General features: G+C 38.7%; 1 long non-coding RNA gene across 4 annotated transcripts in view; it reads right to left on the bottom strand.

Moving 5' to 3' along the window:
- Window positions 1-18,442, bottom strand: part of LOC108449228 — a 320,210-nt gene that overhangs the window by 142,894 nt on the left and 158,874 nt on the right. For all 4 annotated transcript variants that reach the window (XR_001865356.1, XR_001865358.1, XR_001865353.1 and 1 more), the window contains one exon: window positions 9,882-9,979. This is a non-coding gene — a long non-coding RNA (uncharacterized LOC108449228). The remainder of the gene's footprint in view (window positions 1-9,881; window positions 9,980-18,442) is intronic.

Here is an 18,442-nt window from a genome sequence, read left to right as displayed (position 1 = left end):
CAAATGCTCTTCCAGCTGCAGCAATAGAGTTTAGGCTGCTGCCTCAGTGGTTGGTGAAATGTTGGTGAAATGAAATGTTGGTGACTGACCCACCAGCAGTGGTCCAGAACTTCTGTAACTACACTCTGGTAAAAAACTCCAAGCATTTTCCAAGAAAGAGGAAAAAGGATGGATATCTAGTCCTTACATCATAATCCCAAAGTAATATGAAAGAGTTAACAGCAGGAGCTGAAATTTATTTTCTTCCCATTACTTGACTAGGCCATGCCTTGGCCATGTGGTATTATGAACAGCCTTTTTGCATCTGAAACCCCAAAGCATTGGGAGCACGTTTTCTGCTATGCTGAGGTATAAGACTCCCCGTCGATGTTGCAATATCACAGCTGTCAAACCGCCGGGCTCTTTCTTCACCAGAGTACAATGCTAACTATCAACAATTAAACAGAATCTGCTTTAATATCCATAAGAACCTGTAAGCAGCTCAGAAAAGATGACAAGCAAGTTTGTCAGGGAGCATGCTGAGTGTCACACCAAACTCCAGCTACAAAAATACCTCCCAGTCCAAAGGGAGCTGCAGGCACAACGGGACTGACTAGGTAGGTTAGATATTACCCCACCAGACGGCTTCCCAGATCCTTACTCATTTTTAGAACCAGACTGGGACCAAATGTTCTTAAGCTCTTGGAATTTCTGAAGAAGTGTTTTTTCGATTCCACTGTCCAGCTAGGATGGGAAACAGAAGTGCTGAAAGCTACAGGAAAAATGCTGCTCCAGCCCAGTTTTACAGTCTCAGAAAATCTGGACAGCTTTTATAAACTTTGAATCAGTGACTACAGCTCTTTTTGAACCAAACCTCTGAACTTTTGAAGTCTGGCCAGGGTTCAGATAATTTGTTGACTTTCTCTGCGAGACAGTTCAAACGAGGAATGCACATGTCTGCACAGCTACGATCTGACACAACGTAAACACACAGAGACCACTCCCTCTTCACCTGGAGAAGACAATGATAATGTCATTGTGGTCATCTTCCTATTCCTCAGGGAACACCCAGCACCACATTACGTTTGAGCCCAGCGGTTATGGCTACATGTATCCACCTCCCCTGTCATTCTCTGCCAAATGGCAGTGAGCACAAGCCATGGTTCGGGGCCTTTGAGTCACAGCCCTGCGATATCTACTAAATAGAAAAGGTTGGTAAAGGCTCTCCTGCCAGTCTGCTTGCATCAACAGGTCCTCCAAGCCAGAACAGCTTGTCCTGGACACCCTCTGTCCTGTGCCTTTAAACACAGGGACAAGAGCACTTGAGTTAGGCCAGGCTCAGAGCTGTCCTGCCAGTGAAGCATGACCAGCAACACACCACCATTGGATCACCACCGCATGATCCCTGACTTCAGGCTTGAGAAACACACTGTGACTTTGAAAACTGAAACAAACAAGCAGCCTAAAGCTACGATTCAAACTTGTACCAAATATTTGCACATCGATGTTTATAAAATGCTCTACCAAGAACTTGATTTTTTATTTACACATGAACAGGTTGATGAAACAGAAATAGTAAAAATAGATAACTCAATTAGAAATAGTTATTTGCCAAAGTGACCAAAATGGGTAAAAGTCAGGGCTTATCTTTTTTTATTCTATTAAACCATGAAGAAACAGCTTGAATAACACTCAAAGTGTTGTTCACTTACATTTTCTACAACATTCCATTATTTTAATAAAGAGGTCATTGTGCATATAGTGTAATAACTAGGTCAGGACAAAATTAGCTATGTTGACTTAATTGATGCTATTTACTTTTGCAGCCCATTGGCAGCCAGCCAGTTTTCTGTGAAAACCAGTTCTCCAATTAATCACGATTTTCCTTCAGCTTGTAAGGGTTTTCTGCAATGACAGTTGCTATCTGGGAACAACTATCATGCATATAAGCAAAAGAGCAACCTTTAAATCTAAGAATTGATTGTTTTATCAGTCAAAGCAATGTCCTGAGGCATGATCATCTGAAGCCTCCTTTACTCTCATTGAGTTGATAAGATTTTAGTGAAATTCAGCAATATATCACGCAAGAGCTATTAAATAAACCCTGTCAACACTTGATAATGGCTCGGGTAGTACCTATTGAAATATGGTATGCATTTCTTATTAATCCATTTTACAATTGTTCAGCGATATCCTGGGAAAAGATCAGCAGATCAAGGTGTCGGAGGTGATTGGGAAGAAGTGTAAGAAAAGTATTACTTTTCTAAATCCAAGAATTTCTGAAGCCCATGCCTGTTCCTCTCAGACACTGCTGCAGGAATCAATGCTGCTATAGTTTTCTACAGGAAATCCTCAAGCCCTCTCATTCTGATGGCATGTTATCCAAGGAGGTGGTTTTTGCAGAACTGGAAACCAGGAAAGAGTACATAGCATTTTGCCTTTGAAGAAATCAGCTGGATGTGGGAAGCCTTTTGACTCACCTTCAGCTTTCCATGTCTGATTTCTGTTCTTGCCAGCCTGGCTAAAATCATATTCTAGTATTGTTGTTGTTATTTCACTGTTTAATGGCTAACAGATGTGAACTGGTTCATCCCACTTCCTGTCGCTGCATATACAAAAGTAAATGTCTCTCTTTAGCCAACATACACGGAGCTGGAAGCACCACCTTCAGGAAGTCTGGCAAGGCAGAGAAAATGGGTTTACTGATATATAAATACACACACGTTTACATGTATATACATGCAAACATATACATATTTGTTTATTCATGAAGAAATGTAAGCTGAGCAATTAATTGATCTCGCAAAGAAATTAAAGAGTAAAAATGTATTTTGCAAATGCATGTACTGATTCAGAAGCATTACTTAAGAGACCATATGTGTCCTGATCCTATTGGGAGTTATCCAACTCAGAGTTTGGGCCTGATGGAATGAGGGTGGAATAAAGATGAAGCCAAGACATTCTCTTTCCATTAGCTGGAAAAACTGACTAAGAGGAAGAAAAAAAAAAAAGACGATGCAAACTGCATATCCTCATTAAATTTTCTGCACAGAAACACGCTGTGTGTCAGGCCACAGGAAATTTACTTATTATAACACAGATCTGGAATTCTCTCTGCAAAAGATGCCCAGTCTAGTCCACTGGATTTTGCTAACCCTTGGTGCTTTTGACACACTCAATTCAATTAGTACTGGAAAAGAACTTGAAACTGGTGCTCGAACTGAAAAAAACCCATTATGAATGAACATATCTGTGGCTCTCCACTAGCTTGTATATTCTTAAACTTTTCTGTTAGGATCACACACATTTCTATGTTGGTTATATGTTGGCATATATGCATACTTCTCTGTAAATACATATATATTCTTAGATCTATTATGATTGACAAAAGTTCATGATCTGTTTGAAGTTACACACAAGCTGTTTAATGCTGCCTCTATTCTGATACACCAATAAAACCAAATGAGAGAAAAACTATTAAAAAATCTGTTTTCTGAATATAACCAAACTGCTCCTTAGAGTGCTTACATCACCTCTCTGCTGGAAAGCCAGCTGAGATGGAAAGTATGATAAAATCTGTGCTGTGCACATTATTCCCCTATGTAGTCTGAACTCCGAATTAAGCCTTACAATGAAAATAGTGAAATACTGAGGTACAGTTTATAAGGCACAGAGTGTGGGTGCAAAGAGAGGCACCTCTCTGTGTTATTAAACACCCCTAGCCTTTGAGAAGGGATTTGCAAAGTCACTGAACTGTTACTGTTTACCTGCAAGTGCTCACATTAATCATGGACCTTTTTCCTGTGGTTGTTAAATTATAGTTTTTATTGTTTCTCCCCAGGTAATGCAAACTTACTGAGCATCTTTGGCAATGATATGTCCCAGCAAAACTGCTAAGGGTTATCCTGTTCCCCTTTCATCAGGACAAGAGTTGGCCCCAGAGAAAGTCAGTGATTTTCTCATTAAATGAAGTTACCTTGGAAATGGTCACTTGTGGAACCTACTATGTTTCATTTAAAGCTGATGAGGGATTTGTCAAATCCAGCATATGGTCTTGGGGTCAGAAGTGGAAGAAATCATGGAAGATATAAGGAGAAACTGATTAGGGATAGAGAAGGAAAAACCAGAAGGACACCTCTTGTCTCTCATGGGATCTCATGACACCTGATCCAGGACCACACCTGACCCTGCTGTTTTGACAGGAAGGATGTTATTTCTCCTGCTAGTACTGAGCACCCAGGCCAGCACTTGGGATCCCTGGCTCTCAAGGCAGAGCTTCTTCTGAGGCCTCTGGAAGTGATCTTGAAGCCTGAGAGCCTGAGCTTCAACAAAATCTCATCTCTACTCTTCACTACTACATCTGTGTGCCTGGAAAGCTGAACTGGAGGAGAGTCAAGTCTCCAGGCAGTCAAATGTAATGATGAATGTGGCATAAAAATATGGACAGACTGGAATAAAGAGGAACTCAGCTGGTACTCTGAGAAGCAGTACAATACATCTGTCTTAAACATGCTAAAATTCATTCTTGCAAAAGTTCGTTCATCGCTTCAGCCTACTTACTAAGCTAGGAATATCATAGATCTTGCCCTGCTCCAGGTACTGTACAATAGATTCTGCTGTTATGCATCGTGTTATAAAGCCAGTGTAAAATACATTTATGGATGTGGTGAAACTTTTCTAGTCTTGCCAAAATATTTATATTACCAAAACACAAACTCAGAGAAATTAAAACATTTCACCTTAGAGAAAACAGGTGTGTTACACAAGCCCCATGAAAGGAAGGTAGAAAGCAAAGGACATTTAATTTCTATTTTCCTATTGTTAAGCCATTTTCACATCACAGCAGCTGATCTGCTGGCACTCTCAGTCTCACTACCAAATTCCACCCAAAAGATTTTCATGATCCAGATCTGTCAGTGGATAATTTAGTTCTGGATTGATTCAGATGTGGTTCTTCCCTCAAAACCTAAGCAGCATTCGTACATATTCCTTGTGACACTCTCCAGATAGGCTCCCATCAGACCTATGAGCCACATTTTTCTCTACAATAATCAATGTTTCAATGCAACTGTTTTATATATATAGTGACCAATTTTAAACATTTAAAACTAGCTACATCCATTACATTGCAGAAGACTAGTTTAGCATCATTATCATGTCTTCTTCCATGACCTTGAGGCAGATAGGAATTTAAAGATCTGCCAGATGTTTGGTATCTCAGCTGGAGATGCAGGGAGTTCTCCTCTCTGCTAAGGAGTGAAATAAGCATCAGTGGAATTTAAAGCATTTGGCAGTGTGTTTTTTTTCTGTATGACACAATACTAATTGAGATAAACAGATGCACTCCAGTAACATCTCTTGCCAGGTTAACTTTCAAAGACTAGTGAAACAATATTCCATTCAGCAAAATTTTCCAAGCTAATTCTTATCAGCTTATGCTTCGTTTGCATTCATTTCGGTGAGACTAAAGAAAAGGCTTTTCTAGTTGAGGGTTGACACAGAGAAATGGTTAAGCACCTTTCTGAGACAGGACCAAAACTGAAATAAGCAAATAACAATAAAAAATACCATGTAATATGCAACACACTCCCATTCCACTCACCGCTTTTTTAGACATACAGAAACATTGTCCAAACACTCATGCACCACACTGGCTGCCTACTCTAACACAGGTCAAAGTGTTCTGTTAAAAAAACCAAAGTTTTTGGATACCCTGCAAGTTTCCAAGGCTTATATTACTATGGAGGAGGTACAACACATGGGAATTTTTTGTTATATTTTCTTCTAATGAGTGCTGTAAGCAAATGTTTCACAATACAGTCTGAAAGGCTAGAACAATTAAATGACTACAGATGTGTCAAATGATGCAGGAAAACCATGAGACACTTCCAAACGAGTAGGCGGAGGGTGTGAGGAGACCATATCCTGTAATATATGAATCTCAGATTCTTTGGCATGCAGCGTATTTTTATGGAAATGTCCCGGTAAGCCTGGAACAATCTAATGGTTTTCAAAGCATTTAAAACCAACAACATAAAAGCCCTTTTGAGAACAATCTTTTTATGCTGTGGTAGTTTTGAACTGGCTTAGGAACAGCATACTAAAGAATATGCAAGAGGTAAAAGGACCAAATTACAATTGCATTTTCAAGCTGTAGGTGAGAACCAATTTCATAAATATAATAGAGTTTATTAGTGTAAGAGGCATAGAGGAAACAGTGCTGGTTGCTTTCATCTGTTTTTGCTGACTCTCAGCTTGGATCTCAGCCATGCACACAGCTTGCAGCAATAAAGGGTAGCTTTAAGTTATGCCATCTTCAAATGGGCCTCCGTGGAGGCCTGTCCTGCAACTCATTACACAGGAGCCAAATTTGTCACTGTCTTCTGAGTCTCCTAGTGAGACAAGACCACTTCCAGCCCATTTCTCTCCCATCTATACCTGAAGGAAAGCAGGTCTTGTAGTTGCAATTGTGTGGCCAAGTCAAAATCCTAATGTGGACTATGTTACTCTTGATATCTCTGGCAGGAGGAGAAAAAGCAAAGCTCTCTCAGCAGCAAAAATAAGGCAGAAGGATCCTTTGCACAGTGAGGCCCCCCATGAGACTATGCCAGCACTACCTGACCTCTGAGCCAAACACTGGTGGGTGTGGCAATGACTCCATGTGTTAGCAGAAGAGAGAGGCAGGTGGGCAGGCAGAGAGATCAAAAAACTCCCTGCAGGAAACATCGGTTTGAATTCATGGAGCCTTTTGAGGGACACATCTCTCTGTCAGATGCCATTCTTCTGCCTTGTGAATAGCAAAGATAAATCAAGGCTACAGAAATCTCAAACATGGCCTACTCTTCTCTACAGATGTATGGATTTTTCACAAAAGAAATGATTTAGTAGTCTTGAAAAAAAAAAAAACCAAACACCAAAAAACCAAATAACAAACACGAAAAACTAACCCCCAAAACCCATAAACCCCAATTATTGGAAACAAACTAAGGTTAGTTTGAAATTAGCTCTCATGTGCTATTGAAGTTTTATGGAAAACTGTCAGGGAAGATCAAACATGTGAAAAGCTGATCTTAGGTGTGTAAGCTTCTGAGGTTTTCTGCTTTAGCACTGGTCCTTAAAAGAGGATGGATGTCTTGCCAAAGATACTTGGAGACCACTAGTGCCTGCCTCCACTACTTCAAACATTTTCTTTTCAATACATCCCCTTTCTCACATTTTTCAAGAATGTAATTAGATAGCCTAAACATTAGATATTCTAAAATTCTGTGTTGTTCTAAAAGCTTTGATATAAAACTCTCTAAGAAAATAGACATATAAACAGGAGAAACCTGCAAGTCAAGTGACATACAGCAAATTCGTATGATTAGTTTAAAGCTCTGTAAAAACCCAGTGTGTTTTGAAAAGCGTTCTAAAAACTGTGTTACTCACAATTGTCAGCAGAAACCAGCTACTCTAGTATCTTGTGACTATATAATGGGAAAAAAATCTTCAGGTCATAGAGGAAAAGCCATTTACTTAGCCTTGCAGACATCAAAGTTATGTCACTATTCATTGAGATCAAGTAATAAGGGGAATTTCTTACACTCTTTGGGCTCATAAAGAAGTCTCTGGAAAACTTCTTATGCTATCCAGCTGAATAAAAAAGAAGGTGTCCCTTCCCTCCCCTGTCCAGCAGCAATGCCCTATTGGAAAAACTGAACCTGATAAAAAAGTTGCAGCAAATTCTGTAATAATGTCACTGAAAGAGTCATTCTCCTCACCAAGTAAAGGGAAAGATACCACACACAAGGCAGGACAAAGTATGGCACTACAACAGTTCAAAGAATTACATGGTCAGTATCAAGACCAGCCTAGTTACCCTACCATCACTTTATAAATATTTCAAACACATGCAGTAGATATCAAATTGTTCAAATTTTATACCATCATTTCCAAGATGTAGACAGCAGATACTGAAGACAAGGTTCCTGGTAGAATGGCCCATTACACAGCTCATTTTCTGACTCACAAACTTGTGATGTAAATGAGACTAACTCTGGCTTTAGCTTTTTTCCCACCTTTTGAGGACTGGGCTTTATCTGGATCTATTTTCCAGTTCAGAGAAACTAATGCAGCAGACAGTCATCAAATAGAAATTAGATTTTGAGTGGTTTATAATGCAAATGGTAAGATTTTACTTGTTTTCAGCATATAATTTTTAATATCATAAAACATAAAACCAACTCTATAAATTTATTTCGTTATTATTATTAACCTGTCTTCGGTGGAGCATGATAAATTAGTTGAGAGTATTTTTCTTTAAAACTTTAATAGATTATTTCTTCCTGATTTGCTCAACCATAAATGTAACTGAGGACATTATAATATAAGCAGATGTATTTGTTATACAAAATATCAAACATAAACACTAGAAGAATGACCTTTAGATTTTTGATATTTTAAATGGAAATTATTTTTTATTATTGCAAACCACATAATTTATGTGTTTGCCACATTGCCATCTTAAACACAGCCATAATCCTTTTATCTAGCCTCACTCAAGTCAGTGGAAATGTTTTCCTCAGCTGTGAAGAACTGGGAAAAGCTGGAGATGAGTAAAATCTGTAACAGAAAGTTTTCCAGGTACAACCCTCTGCTATTAGCTGCTTTCAGATGACATCTCTCCAGACACAACCACCTACATATCGCTGTTACGAGTTGTAATGCTTTTCATCCAAAAGAACCCAAAAGCACTTCACAGATTTAGAGCTAGTCTTGAAGTAATTTATACATATGATCATCTCAGGGACTACTCCTGTCCTTATAGGACTGAAATGAAAAATATATAAGCTGTGTACATGTTACTGACTCCCAGCAGAAGCCTTGTCTTCTCTGAAAAAAATTAGAGGATGCAGAAGTCCTGTTAGAGCAGCACCACATCTTATTAAATGTATTATATTTTCAATATTTCAATAGAATGTCTCTAATTTTTTACGCATACCCCATGGAAAATAGAGAAAGAAAAAAAGTTTCTCAAGGTCTCCGAGCTGGCCAATAACTTGCTCAGTCTGATGGGAAAAGAAGAGATGAGGTTGAGAACCGGGATCTCACTTTTGGCTGAGCCTGGTCCAGCCTGTGTGGGAAGGATGCTCTCTCCTCAGGGGAGGGCTCTGTGCTGCACAGAGTGGCTTTCAACTCTATAAACTAATTCAACACAAAGATTTTGTGTGGATTTATTCCCTTTAAGTTAAAGCAAAGGCACTGTAACACTTAAGTTTATATTACCAGCGGCGGCTACACTATCAATTCTGTGAGTGATAAGGCCAGTTCTCAGTATCACTTCCCTTCTGTTCATCCCCTACAGGCTGCTGCCTCCTGTGCTACTAACCCCAACAGCAGCTGCTGTTACAGCTAATTCCTATTGCTCACCTGAGATATCAGCTGAAAAGAGGCTTTGCCAGCTTTACTCTTTAGTGAACCCCTTAAACCACTATCAACTGGGTGTCCTATGGCTGAAATAAAAATCAGAAACCTTAGCACTGACTGAATAATATAGAGAATCTATAAACCTGGAAATGAGACACTGTAAACATTTCATCCCTCAGAAAGAAAATTTTCACAGCTTTTTCCTACACAGAGTTATCAAAACTTATATTTTATAATCAAAAAATTGGGAGGAAAATACTGAGTAAACAGCAAGGAAAAATAAAGAGCTTTCTCCATGAGAAGCAAACCCTACAATCTCATGAATGAAAGTGAGCAACGTTTCGTGTGTTTAGTGAATCTACACATGCAGTTCCTCTGTTGGTTCAGAAAACAACTGGCTCTAAGCTAAGTTAAACAGAAATTACCACATTGAAACAGGTCATAAAACAATGAGCATTTTAATGAGAGATTTGGAAAGAAGGGTCACACATACTTACTAAAAATCTGTCATAAAATTTCCACAGTTTTTGAATTTGTCATAAAAGTTTTCTTTTCCAGAGAAATCCAGAGACTTTCTGGAGAGAAGAGCCATTATCTGTTCAAGAAATTAATAAAGAAAAACTAAACTTCCTTTAAAAATTTAACAATTTACTGGAACAAAAAAGTGACAAAGGACAGCCCTTTTTGTTTTCTGAAAATGTCTTGAAATAAAAATTGCAATCTGTTTCCCTGTGAGGAGCTTAACACACTTGGATTAAGTCCATATGGCAGATGTAGGGTAGAAAATGTTTTTGAAAGCATAATAGAGACCTCATAGGATAGACATTTTGGGTTGTAGGAAAAAATGCCTAGACTTTACACTGGAAAACAAAATTCAGTATATGCCCATGTCTTTGCTGGATTTGCTCAGTCTTGCAAGTCAGGGGCAACAGTCTTATAAAACCAACCTCAGTTTTGTATAGTATATAAAAAATATACAAATACACAACTAAATATATATATTTGTTAACTTCCTCTCTCATCACTTCATCAGTCAGCCAGCTTGACTTCAGTACAAATTTTTGAATCTTTTTCCTTGTTAACCACAAGGGCTTCATGGATCTGTAACTAAAAATATATTTTCCTGGGTACGCTATACAAACATTTTAAGTATTTGACCAGATACTGAAGACTGGCTATTTTCATGAAAGAGATAAAGAAATTTTAGTAACAAAATTGGCAGAATTGGAATCTTTGGGAAGTCATTGTATCCACTGTATCCATAATTCACATACAGGAGAAAGGTTGTATACCCAGATCATTAATGCATTTAACAAATTAGCAGACATTTGAGAAGAAAATAACTCACTGCCTTTCTTGGGGGGAGTTGTTTTACCCAATATTTTATATTGGGTTATTAACTATCATTACCTTAAGAGCTACTGATTTATTGTATTCACTCTGGTCAAGTTCTATGTCTCAGGAGAGGATTTTTCACTTATCTTTTGAAGTTTGATGCCTGAACTTATAACCCTGATGCCAATAAAGAAGGATCTCATTGTAAAATTTTACCCCCTAGGCCAGGAATCCAGTAATGTATAGAAGTGAAAAACTCTCAAGAACACCTATTAACTGAGATTCATAAAATCTAATTATTCATATTTTGAAAATATTAATTAAAATTTGCACCTAAGTCGTACACACATTCCATCTTTTCCCCAAGAAAAGGTTTTACAAAGTCCATGATTATCTAAGGTACACAGTTGAATATTTTGCCATGAAAAGAGGGACAAATAAGTACAAAAGCTCATGTCTTGATAAATAATACCAGTTTAAGGAAATTAATGAATACTGAACACAGTAACAAATTAGGTTTTGCCTTCCTTTTTATTTTGATGGTGAAATTAGAAAATTTCATGTGAAGAGTTGTAATTGCAATCAATACAAAAATTTGAAAAAAACCACTAAAACCTAACACCATGTTTTAAAATGTGCTTCCAAACAACTAGATCATTGTGTGCTTTAAATCCACGTATATGGTACACATTTGGGCTCAATTAGGGCTACACAACTTAATCTTTCAGAATAGCTATTTAAAAAAAAAAAAAAATAGTTACATAAGCAAGCTCCAGCTAAATTTCCTGAAATTTGGAAAGATTTTCGTCTCTTTATCCTTTTTATGTACTTCTGCAGCCATAAACATCAGAATATTTGGGCTAGTCCTGTGGCAGTGCCTCAGGCACAAGTCTTGTTGACTTGGGCTTTTGCTGGAGTAAGGAACTCAGGGCCATTCCCATGCTGCAGTGTGTGGTGTTTTCTCAAGGGTACTGAATATAGCTGTCAAAACTTTTCCTTTTTCTTTCCACAAACATGAAAATGTTTCCCATAGCTGAAAAATACAGTTATCTAATATGGTATTAACTGTTCATTGAGATTACTTCTGAATGAAATTATGGAGACCAACTTAGAACTGAAGAAGATACAAAGCAGTTCAAGGTAATAGAGAAAAGATTATTGTCATAACACTGCCTGAGGAAGAAGTCTGAGGCTGAACAGACTTTATTTTAGAACAAAACCCAGAAATTAAATCCTCCAGAGATCAGAAGTGGCATTCAGAGTCTTCCACATTAAGGTCACCAGTTCAAACCCAGTGTAGGTCACTTACCAAGTGGTCATTACCAACTCATGGTTGGTCAATGAGCTGGTGATCTCATGGACAAGGAATCCACACCACTAAAACCTCTGCCACAATTGGCACCTTTACTGAATATTTCACTAAAGAAACCAGGGACTGGGCTGAGTGCAGAGACAGAGCAGTATTTTCACCATAAGAGGTGACGCCTCAAAAAACAGGTTAGTAGGATTTATGGTAAGCTTGTCTACACTGAAAGTTACTGTTTACATTCATAACCAATAATCAAGACAGAAAACATCTGTGTCAGATTCCTTCTGACCTGTGTTAGCGTTGTGATGCCTAAATAAATTCCCAAATAAATTCTAGATAAACAAGTTATTTCTGTTTCTTTCATCAGGGTAGTGATTTCTGTATTGCTTCAAGAGAAGAAGACCACGTAATTACACCCATATGGAACTCATTTCTTCCCATCTCCAAATGACAATTTTAGAGGTTGATTTCATTGCCAGGAAGAATATTCAGTTTGCAACTAGAAGAAGAAAGGTTTTCTAATAATACTTGACTTTTCATATTTTCATACACAAGAGGATGCTCCACTCACAGAACCTTTCAGAATGTGCGCAAAACAAGTGAAACAAAAGTATCAGGACTTCACATTGTTATGATTCTGAGGCTAAGAAACACACGCAGAATCCACTCCTCCCCTACAGCTCTCTGTTTTAGAGCACCAGCTTATTTTGGTATTTTACCATGAATTTGTGAAGATACAGACATGAAAATTGACTGACTGACTCTTCAGACTCTGGAAAGCTAGCAATGAGTAGGATGTATAGATCTGGTCATCTCACACATGCTGCAGATCCCATTACTGTATAGGTCAAGAAATAAAGCATTTTCCTCAGATTTTATAGAAAAAAAATCTTACAGAAGCTATAGCCTCAGTGTTTGTTGGTCACACAGTTAGGGCCTTGTTATAATAAAAAAGTATCTGGCAAATAAAATATTCTGCGGTCATCTCATACCAGCTTCATTTTTTGGCCCTTTGTTTTGACACTGAAGAAAATGGTGATCAGTTTTGATCACTATCAAATCTCATGCTGTTCAAGGTTTTGTAGAGCTCTTTTGTATCACTGCTGAGGCTGGAGTAGCCCCAGCCTTCTCCATCACTCTTCCTATGCAAGGTGCTCCATGCCTCTGGTCATCCTGCATCTCTTCTCTGTGCTTTGTCAAGTTCTAACAATCATTCCTCAGAAGAATGTAGGGAGACTACAACTGCACACATCATTCAGGTTGTGAATGAACTGTGCATAGTGCTCTTTCCATTTCTTTCCCATCCTTATAAGAAGCATTTTCTTTGCTTGGAAAGCTGCTACTGAGCATTGAGCTGATGTTTTGTTGTCTATCACAGCATCAAGGTCACATTCCTGAGCAGCTGAGTTCAGTTCAGAATCCAGTTTTATCTATTAAAAGACGAGTTTGTTGTAGACCATGCTCCTCCACTGGAACCAGTCAGACAAGAAGTAACAGCTTTAGTCCAGTTTGAACACATGAAGAAATGAAACCTAAAACTGCAGTTTAGAATTCAGTTGCTAACAAAATAAAACCAGCAACAAGAAAGCCATTAAGATAAACTTTTGAGACTGACTGGGATCCTTTGACTGTCAGTAGTGATTCTGGAACAATGAGAACTCTGAACTTGGCCACATAAGTGCTGCACTGGGATTTTAATGCCTATTGAAAAAAATAATACCAGAGCTGTACATCCAAGAACATTTTCAGTTATGCAATACAGTTGTGTTTTTCTATTTTCATGACAGAAAATAGGAAATTAGGAGTTCTCATTATCTTACATAGTTGACAATAATGAAGATAATACTGCACTTCACTGCACAGTACAGTCACTGTTACTGGGACTGGTAATGAGAAGTATCAAGGCTGAAAGATGAGGCACTTGTCTAAAGTTCCCAAGAAATTCAGTCTGAGTCTGGGACTTAGGAAAACCACACTGACATTTTGGTAAAGAAAGCTTTTCCAGCAGCTGGGACTTTTGGCACATTAGTTGCAAATCTTAAAGATCAATTGAGATTTATTGAAACCTGAAATAGTATATATGTCTTTTAAAAGTTGGCAATTTTGGCTATTATGACATTTCTATTAAATTCTATTTGAATGGAAAGACAGTCTCCTTGTTTCTAAGGCCCTTGATTGGCTTTTGGAAAAAAATGAGTTAACACTCAAGTCCTTTTGGTGTGATCTGGGGCCAGTAATTCAAACTCATTACTCCTCAGCTTTCCCTGTGATTTAGGACCAGTAAAAAGACTCTTGTTCTCATGTGGGTTTTTCTCACAATATATGGCTGATTGCATCAGAGCTATTCTAGCAAAAGCTTTCTCATAGAGCTTCCATTTCATAATTATGCTCTTAGTTGTCATCTTTTCAGCTCATTTTCTCTTTCTACTAATTCCTACTCTGCCAAGTACACAAAGTATCGGATTCTGTGCACAAGTACCACATGTGGCTAGTTTTAAGTGTTTTCTTCCTGTAATGTTGAAATGACTACAAAAACTGCTTTTTCCTTTCTTCTCTCTGCCATCAGTAGACTGCCATGGATGCCTCCTCAAAGCCAAAATGGATGCCAGATTGAGACTCAGGTCTAACCCACAAATTAAACAAAATAAATCTGTTTATAGACATTTACATGAAGTGAGCCACTCATAGAATGATGAGAATCTCTTCCAGTGTTTAAGGTGTCTATTATTTTTCACACGTATTTGAGCCAGAATTAATAGGTCACGTCCAAGAGTGGGTCTAAGCCACATGGCAGAGTGTAAGGGCAGATTCACAACAGGGCATTCAAATGTCATCTCCTCTCTACACTGGCAGTGATTACTGTAGCAAGATTCTTTCTTGAGTCTATCATGATATATAGCAGCTATTTTCATATTGTAAATATACACAACACATTGTTAAAAACTATAAAATCAAGTAAGACATTTGAAAGCCCCTTCTAGAAGACCCTCAGTAAAATAGGAAACTTTAATCAACAGATCTTTCAGCGTGCCATGCACCCAGCTTCCCTTTTCAAGGGAAAGAAAACTTGCCCATTTCCCAGCTCTTCTACAGGCTCACATCATTAGAAGCACCACAGTTCATGACTTGTCCTGAAAGATTTCATGTGAGTCTGGCTATAGATGAATTCTCTGCTTACACACAAGTCTCACTTGTTCTCTCTCCTTCCCCTGTCATTTGCCAGACATTTGGCAGAGATCACATTTATACCTTTTCTAATGGAACTCTCTGGGACTGAAGGATGGTACAGGCTGCAAACCTGGCACACTGCCCATCCTACACTCCTTGCTGTAGAGCCATATAAAGGACCCAAGCAAGAAAAAGCCAAAATAAACCAAGAAACCAAAATATTTTCTTTCTAATGTCTCATTGAAGCAGTGGGCTTAACAAAACTTCAGACGACACTTACTTGAAAATTCTCACTGAGAGCTCCTAATTTTTTCTCAGGATAAAAATTTAGTTTCTGAGCCTGGTCAAACTAATCCTAATTTGCAGGAGAGAGACAACCAATGCATCTTGGATGATTACTATCAATTGCTTTCTCCCTAATCTGAAGAGTTCATCTCTAGGCTGAGGCAGGGCACTCTACCAACATGACACAGGCTAAGGACCAGCTCGTAACTTCCTGTTCACATTGGCTCACTGGCTTGTTTACTCAACATTTTCACACATCAGTTACTTAAAGAAACGAAACGTGATCTAGTGTTCTTTTCTAGAAAAGCATTCTGAAACCAGGACACATTCCTAGATGCCTCCAAGTCTGGGTATCAAATGCTAGTAGAAGCATGCAAACCTGACCCTGAGTGAAGACACTACAGATGATAATGATCCTAAACAAACGCAGTTTACTGGGCAGGCAGGCGGGACATAACTGCCACCAGTATACAGCAAATTATTATTTCAGCATATACAGCAAGTTATTATTTCTGTAATACAAAGTCTGGCATGAAGTACAGTCAGCTCACATGACTGTTGCTATTTATTAATAAAATCCAGATGTGTTCCTCTGGATCCGAATTTTGCACAAAACCAGATTGTACTGGAAATAGGTCATCTCCATAAGACCTTCCACAGCACTATGACTTCTTTTTGTTTAGGATACATTATTCCTGAGCCTTCAAAAATATTTCTCACCAGCAAGACCAGCATACAAAATAGTCACATTTATTTTTGTGAATATTACGTATATATTTGTATCACATTGGCAAGCAATCGCTCGTCATCAGTCTTTGGCTCGTGCAAACCAACAGCCCTGTATGGTGTGGAGAATTTTTGGAAGTTTCTTACTTTGTTCAGGCTGTTATCATGACAGAATCTTGATCTGAGACATTTTGAGTCTCCAGGGCTCTGTTAGGTAAGACTCAGTTGGGCGTCAGCAGTCTCCCATCATTGTTTTTGGCAGGGCCACCTAATCACAGGACTGAGCTTTCCCATCGTGAATCCTTTGGCTGTGAGATATCCATCAGATGTTTTCACAGCTCCCACACAAGCCATAAGCACTAGATGAATACTTTTACACTGTCAGGAATATGCACTGAAGCTACACAGAGCTGTGACACTCACAAATGCTCTAGTGCCATTTTTGTTCAGACATACACTGAACAGATGGTCCATCCTGTTCAGGAATGGATAAGAAACTTTTAACTAGCTTCTGATGACCATCAGTATTTGCAAAACACATCCATGCAGCTCCATGCAGTATCATTTACAAATCACTCCCCAGAATACCACAGATCATCCAGCCCATCCAACTTCACCTCTGAAATGCATATTCCCCAGCTGGCTTTTGTAGTGACTCACTCAAAAAGGGTTAGTATTACAGCTCATCATGGATAAATGGAGGCTTGGGCAAATCCCAATGGCTGATTCTCTCTCTCTCAGAATAATTAGGACTCAGGCAGTCCTTCCCATGCACACCAGCTGTGTGCTCCTCAGCCATTGCTAAGCAGACAGATGCATAATCTGGAACTGCTAGTTGCTGTCAGTCAGCTGGCTGTTATTACATCAGGCAGAGGATAATCTCCAGGACATTTTACAAGGCAAGGGGCTCTCAAGAGAACTTCTTGACTGTGCCACATGTGAATAAGTCAGGCAGAGAGAAGCCAAAATAAAATAAAAAAGAACAAGTTCAGTTTTCCTCTAAATAGCAAGTCACTGAATCATGCATAATGAAGGTTTGTAAAACCTCTACATCTGAGCCCTTGAGCAGAGTTCCCCAGCAGAAAGCAATGTCCCTGAGCCTAATCAAGAGGTTCCTCTTCCTGCAGCCTGGGACACTGCAAGTCACCACTTGTGGAGACCAATGCCACTGCAGTAACCAACCTCCTTTTGCTGAGCTTCCTCACCCTCTCTGATGAGTCCGTACCTGGAGCAGCTGCAGGCTCTCTAGGGTTATGCCAGACAATTTGTGTTGCTGTACCTGCAAAGACCGACCCGACTCTCACAAAGGACACCTTTGAAAGACTGCCCAAGTAAAAGGGCTCACAGCATGAACAGAGGGGAGCAGCTGAAGCCACAGGTGCTAACACAGGCCCTGCTCTCTGTGCAGAAACACACACTGCCTATAGACAGTGCCTTCTGTGGGGATCCCTCACCTGGACAAAGCTGTAATGCAAGAGCCAAGAAAATAAATACGTAAAGAAAGAGGTCAGCTCCTCTCTAGGGAATACAGTCAAATGAATCAAGATGATGTTTCTGTTTTGGATCTTGTCATCATCCTGTCAGTGTTACAGTGGACAAACTTCTCAAAACCCTTCATTTAACATTATGTATCTAATGATCGTGATTTACAAACTCTCCAGCACCCACTGGTCTTTCGTCAAATACAAGCAGATATTCTAAAGAGCTCAGCATGCACTTTTCAAAATCTATCTCTGTATTTAGGCACTTTCCTTTGATATCCCAGTCCAAAGGAAGTGTGGAGTTCTAAGTACCGCTGGTTCTACAGCATATTTTATATTCCCAAAATGAAGATCTCTACATTTCAGAAATGACATAACATACTAAATATCAGCAAAATAAATTACTCCTTTCAATTCACTTTGAGAGTTAACAGGCAGACTTTAAAATTCAGTGCATATGCACCCCTCCTAGCTAAAATAATCTGTCAAAATGTCATTTATAAGGCAATTAATCTTCCAGGGAATAGTAAGTTTAAGACATGTTTAATAGTAATTTTTTTTAGACAGGCTAAACAGTACAGATTGCATGACTTTCTAAAAAACTCTTAATCAGGACACAATATCTCTTAGAAAAAAAATCTGTGTAGAGAGAAATACTTCTTTTACTAAAAAAATACCTTCATCAGAAAAAAATCATGAGGTGATAGAACTATAAACGGGCCATAGACATTGGCTTTTTTTCCCTCTTTTCCCC

The sequence above is a fragment of the Corvus brachyrhynchos genome, unplaced genomic scaffold, assembly GCF_000691975.1.
Source record: "Corvus brachyrhynchos isolate BGI_N302 unplaced genomic scaffold, ASM69197v1 scaffold258, whole genome shotgun sequence".
Lineage (NCBI taxonomy): Eukaryota > Metazoa > Chordata > Aves > Passeriformes > Corvidae > Corvus > Corvus brachyrhynchos.
The sequence above is the reverse complement of the archived record's forward strand: the minus strand, read 5'-3'. Positions and strand labels throughout refer to the sequence as shown.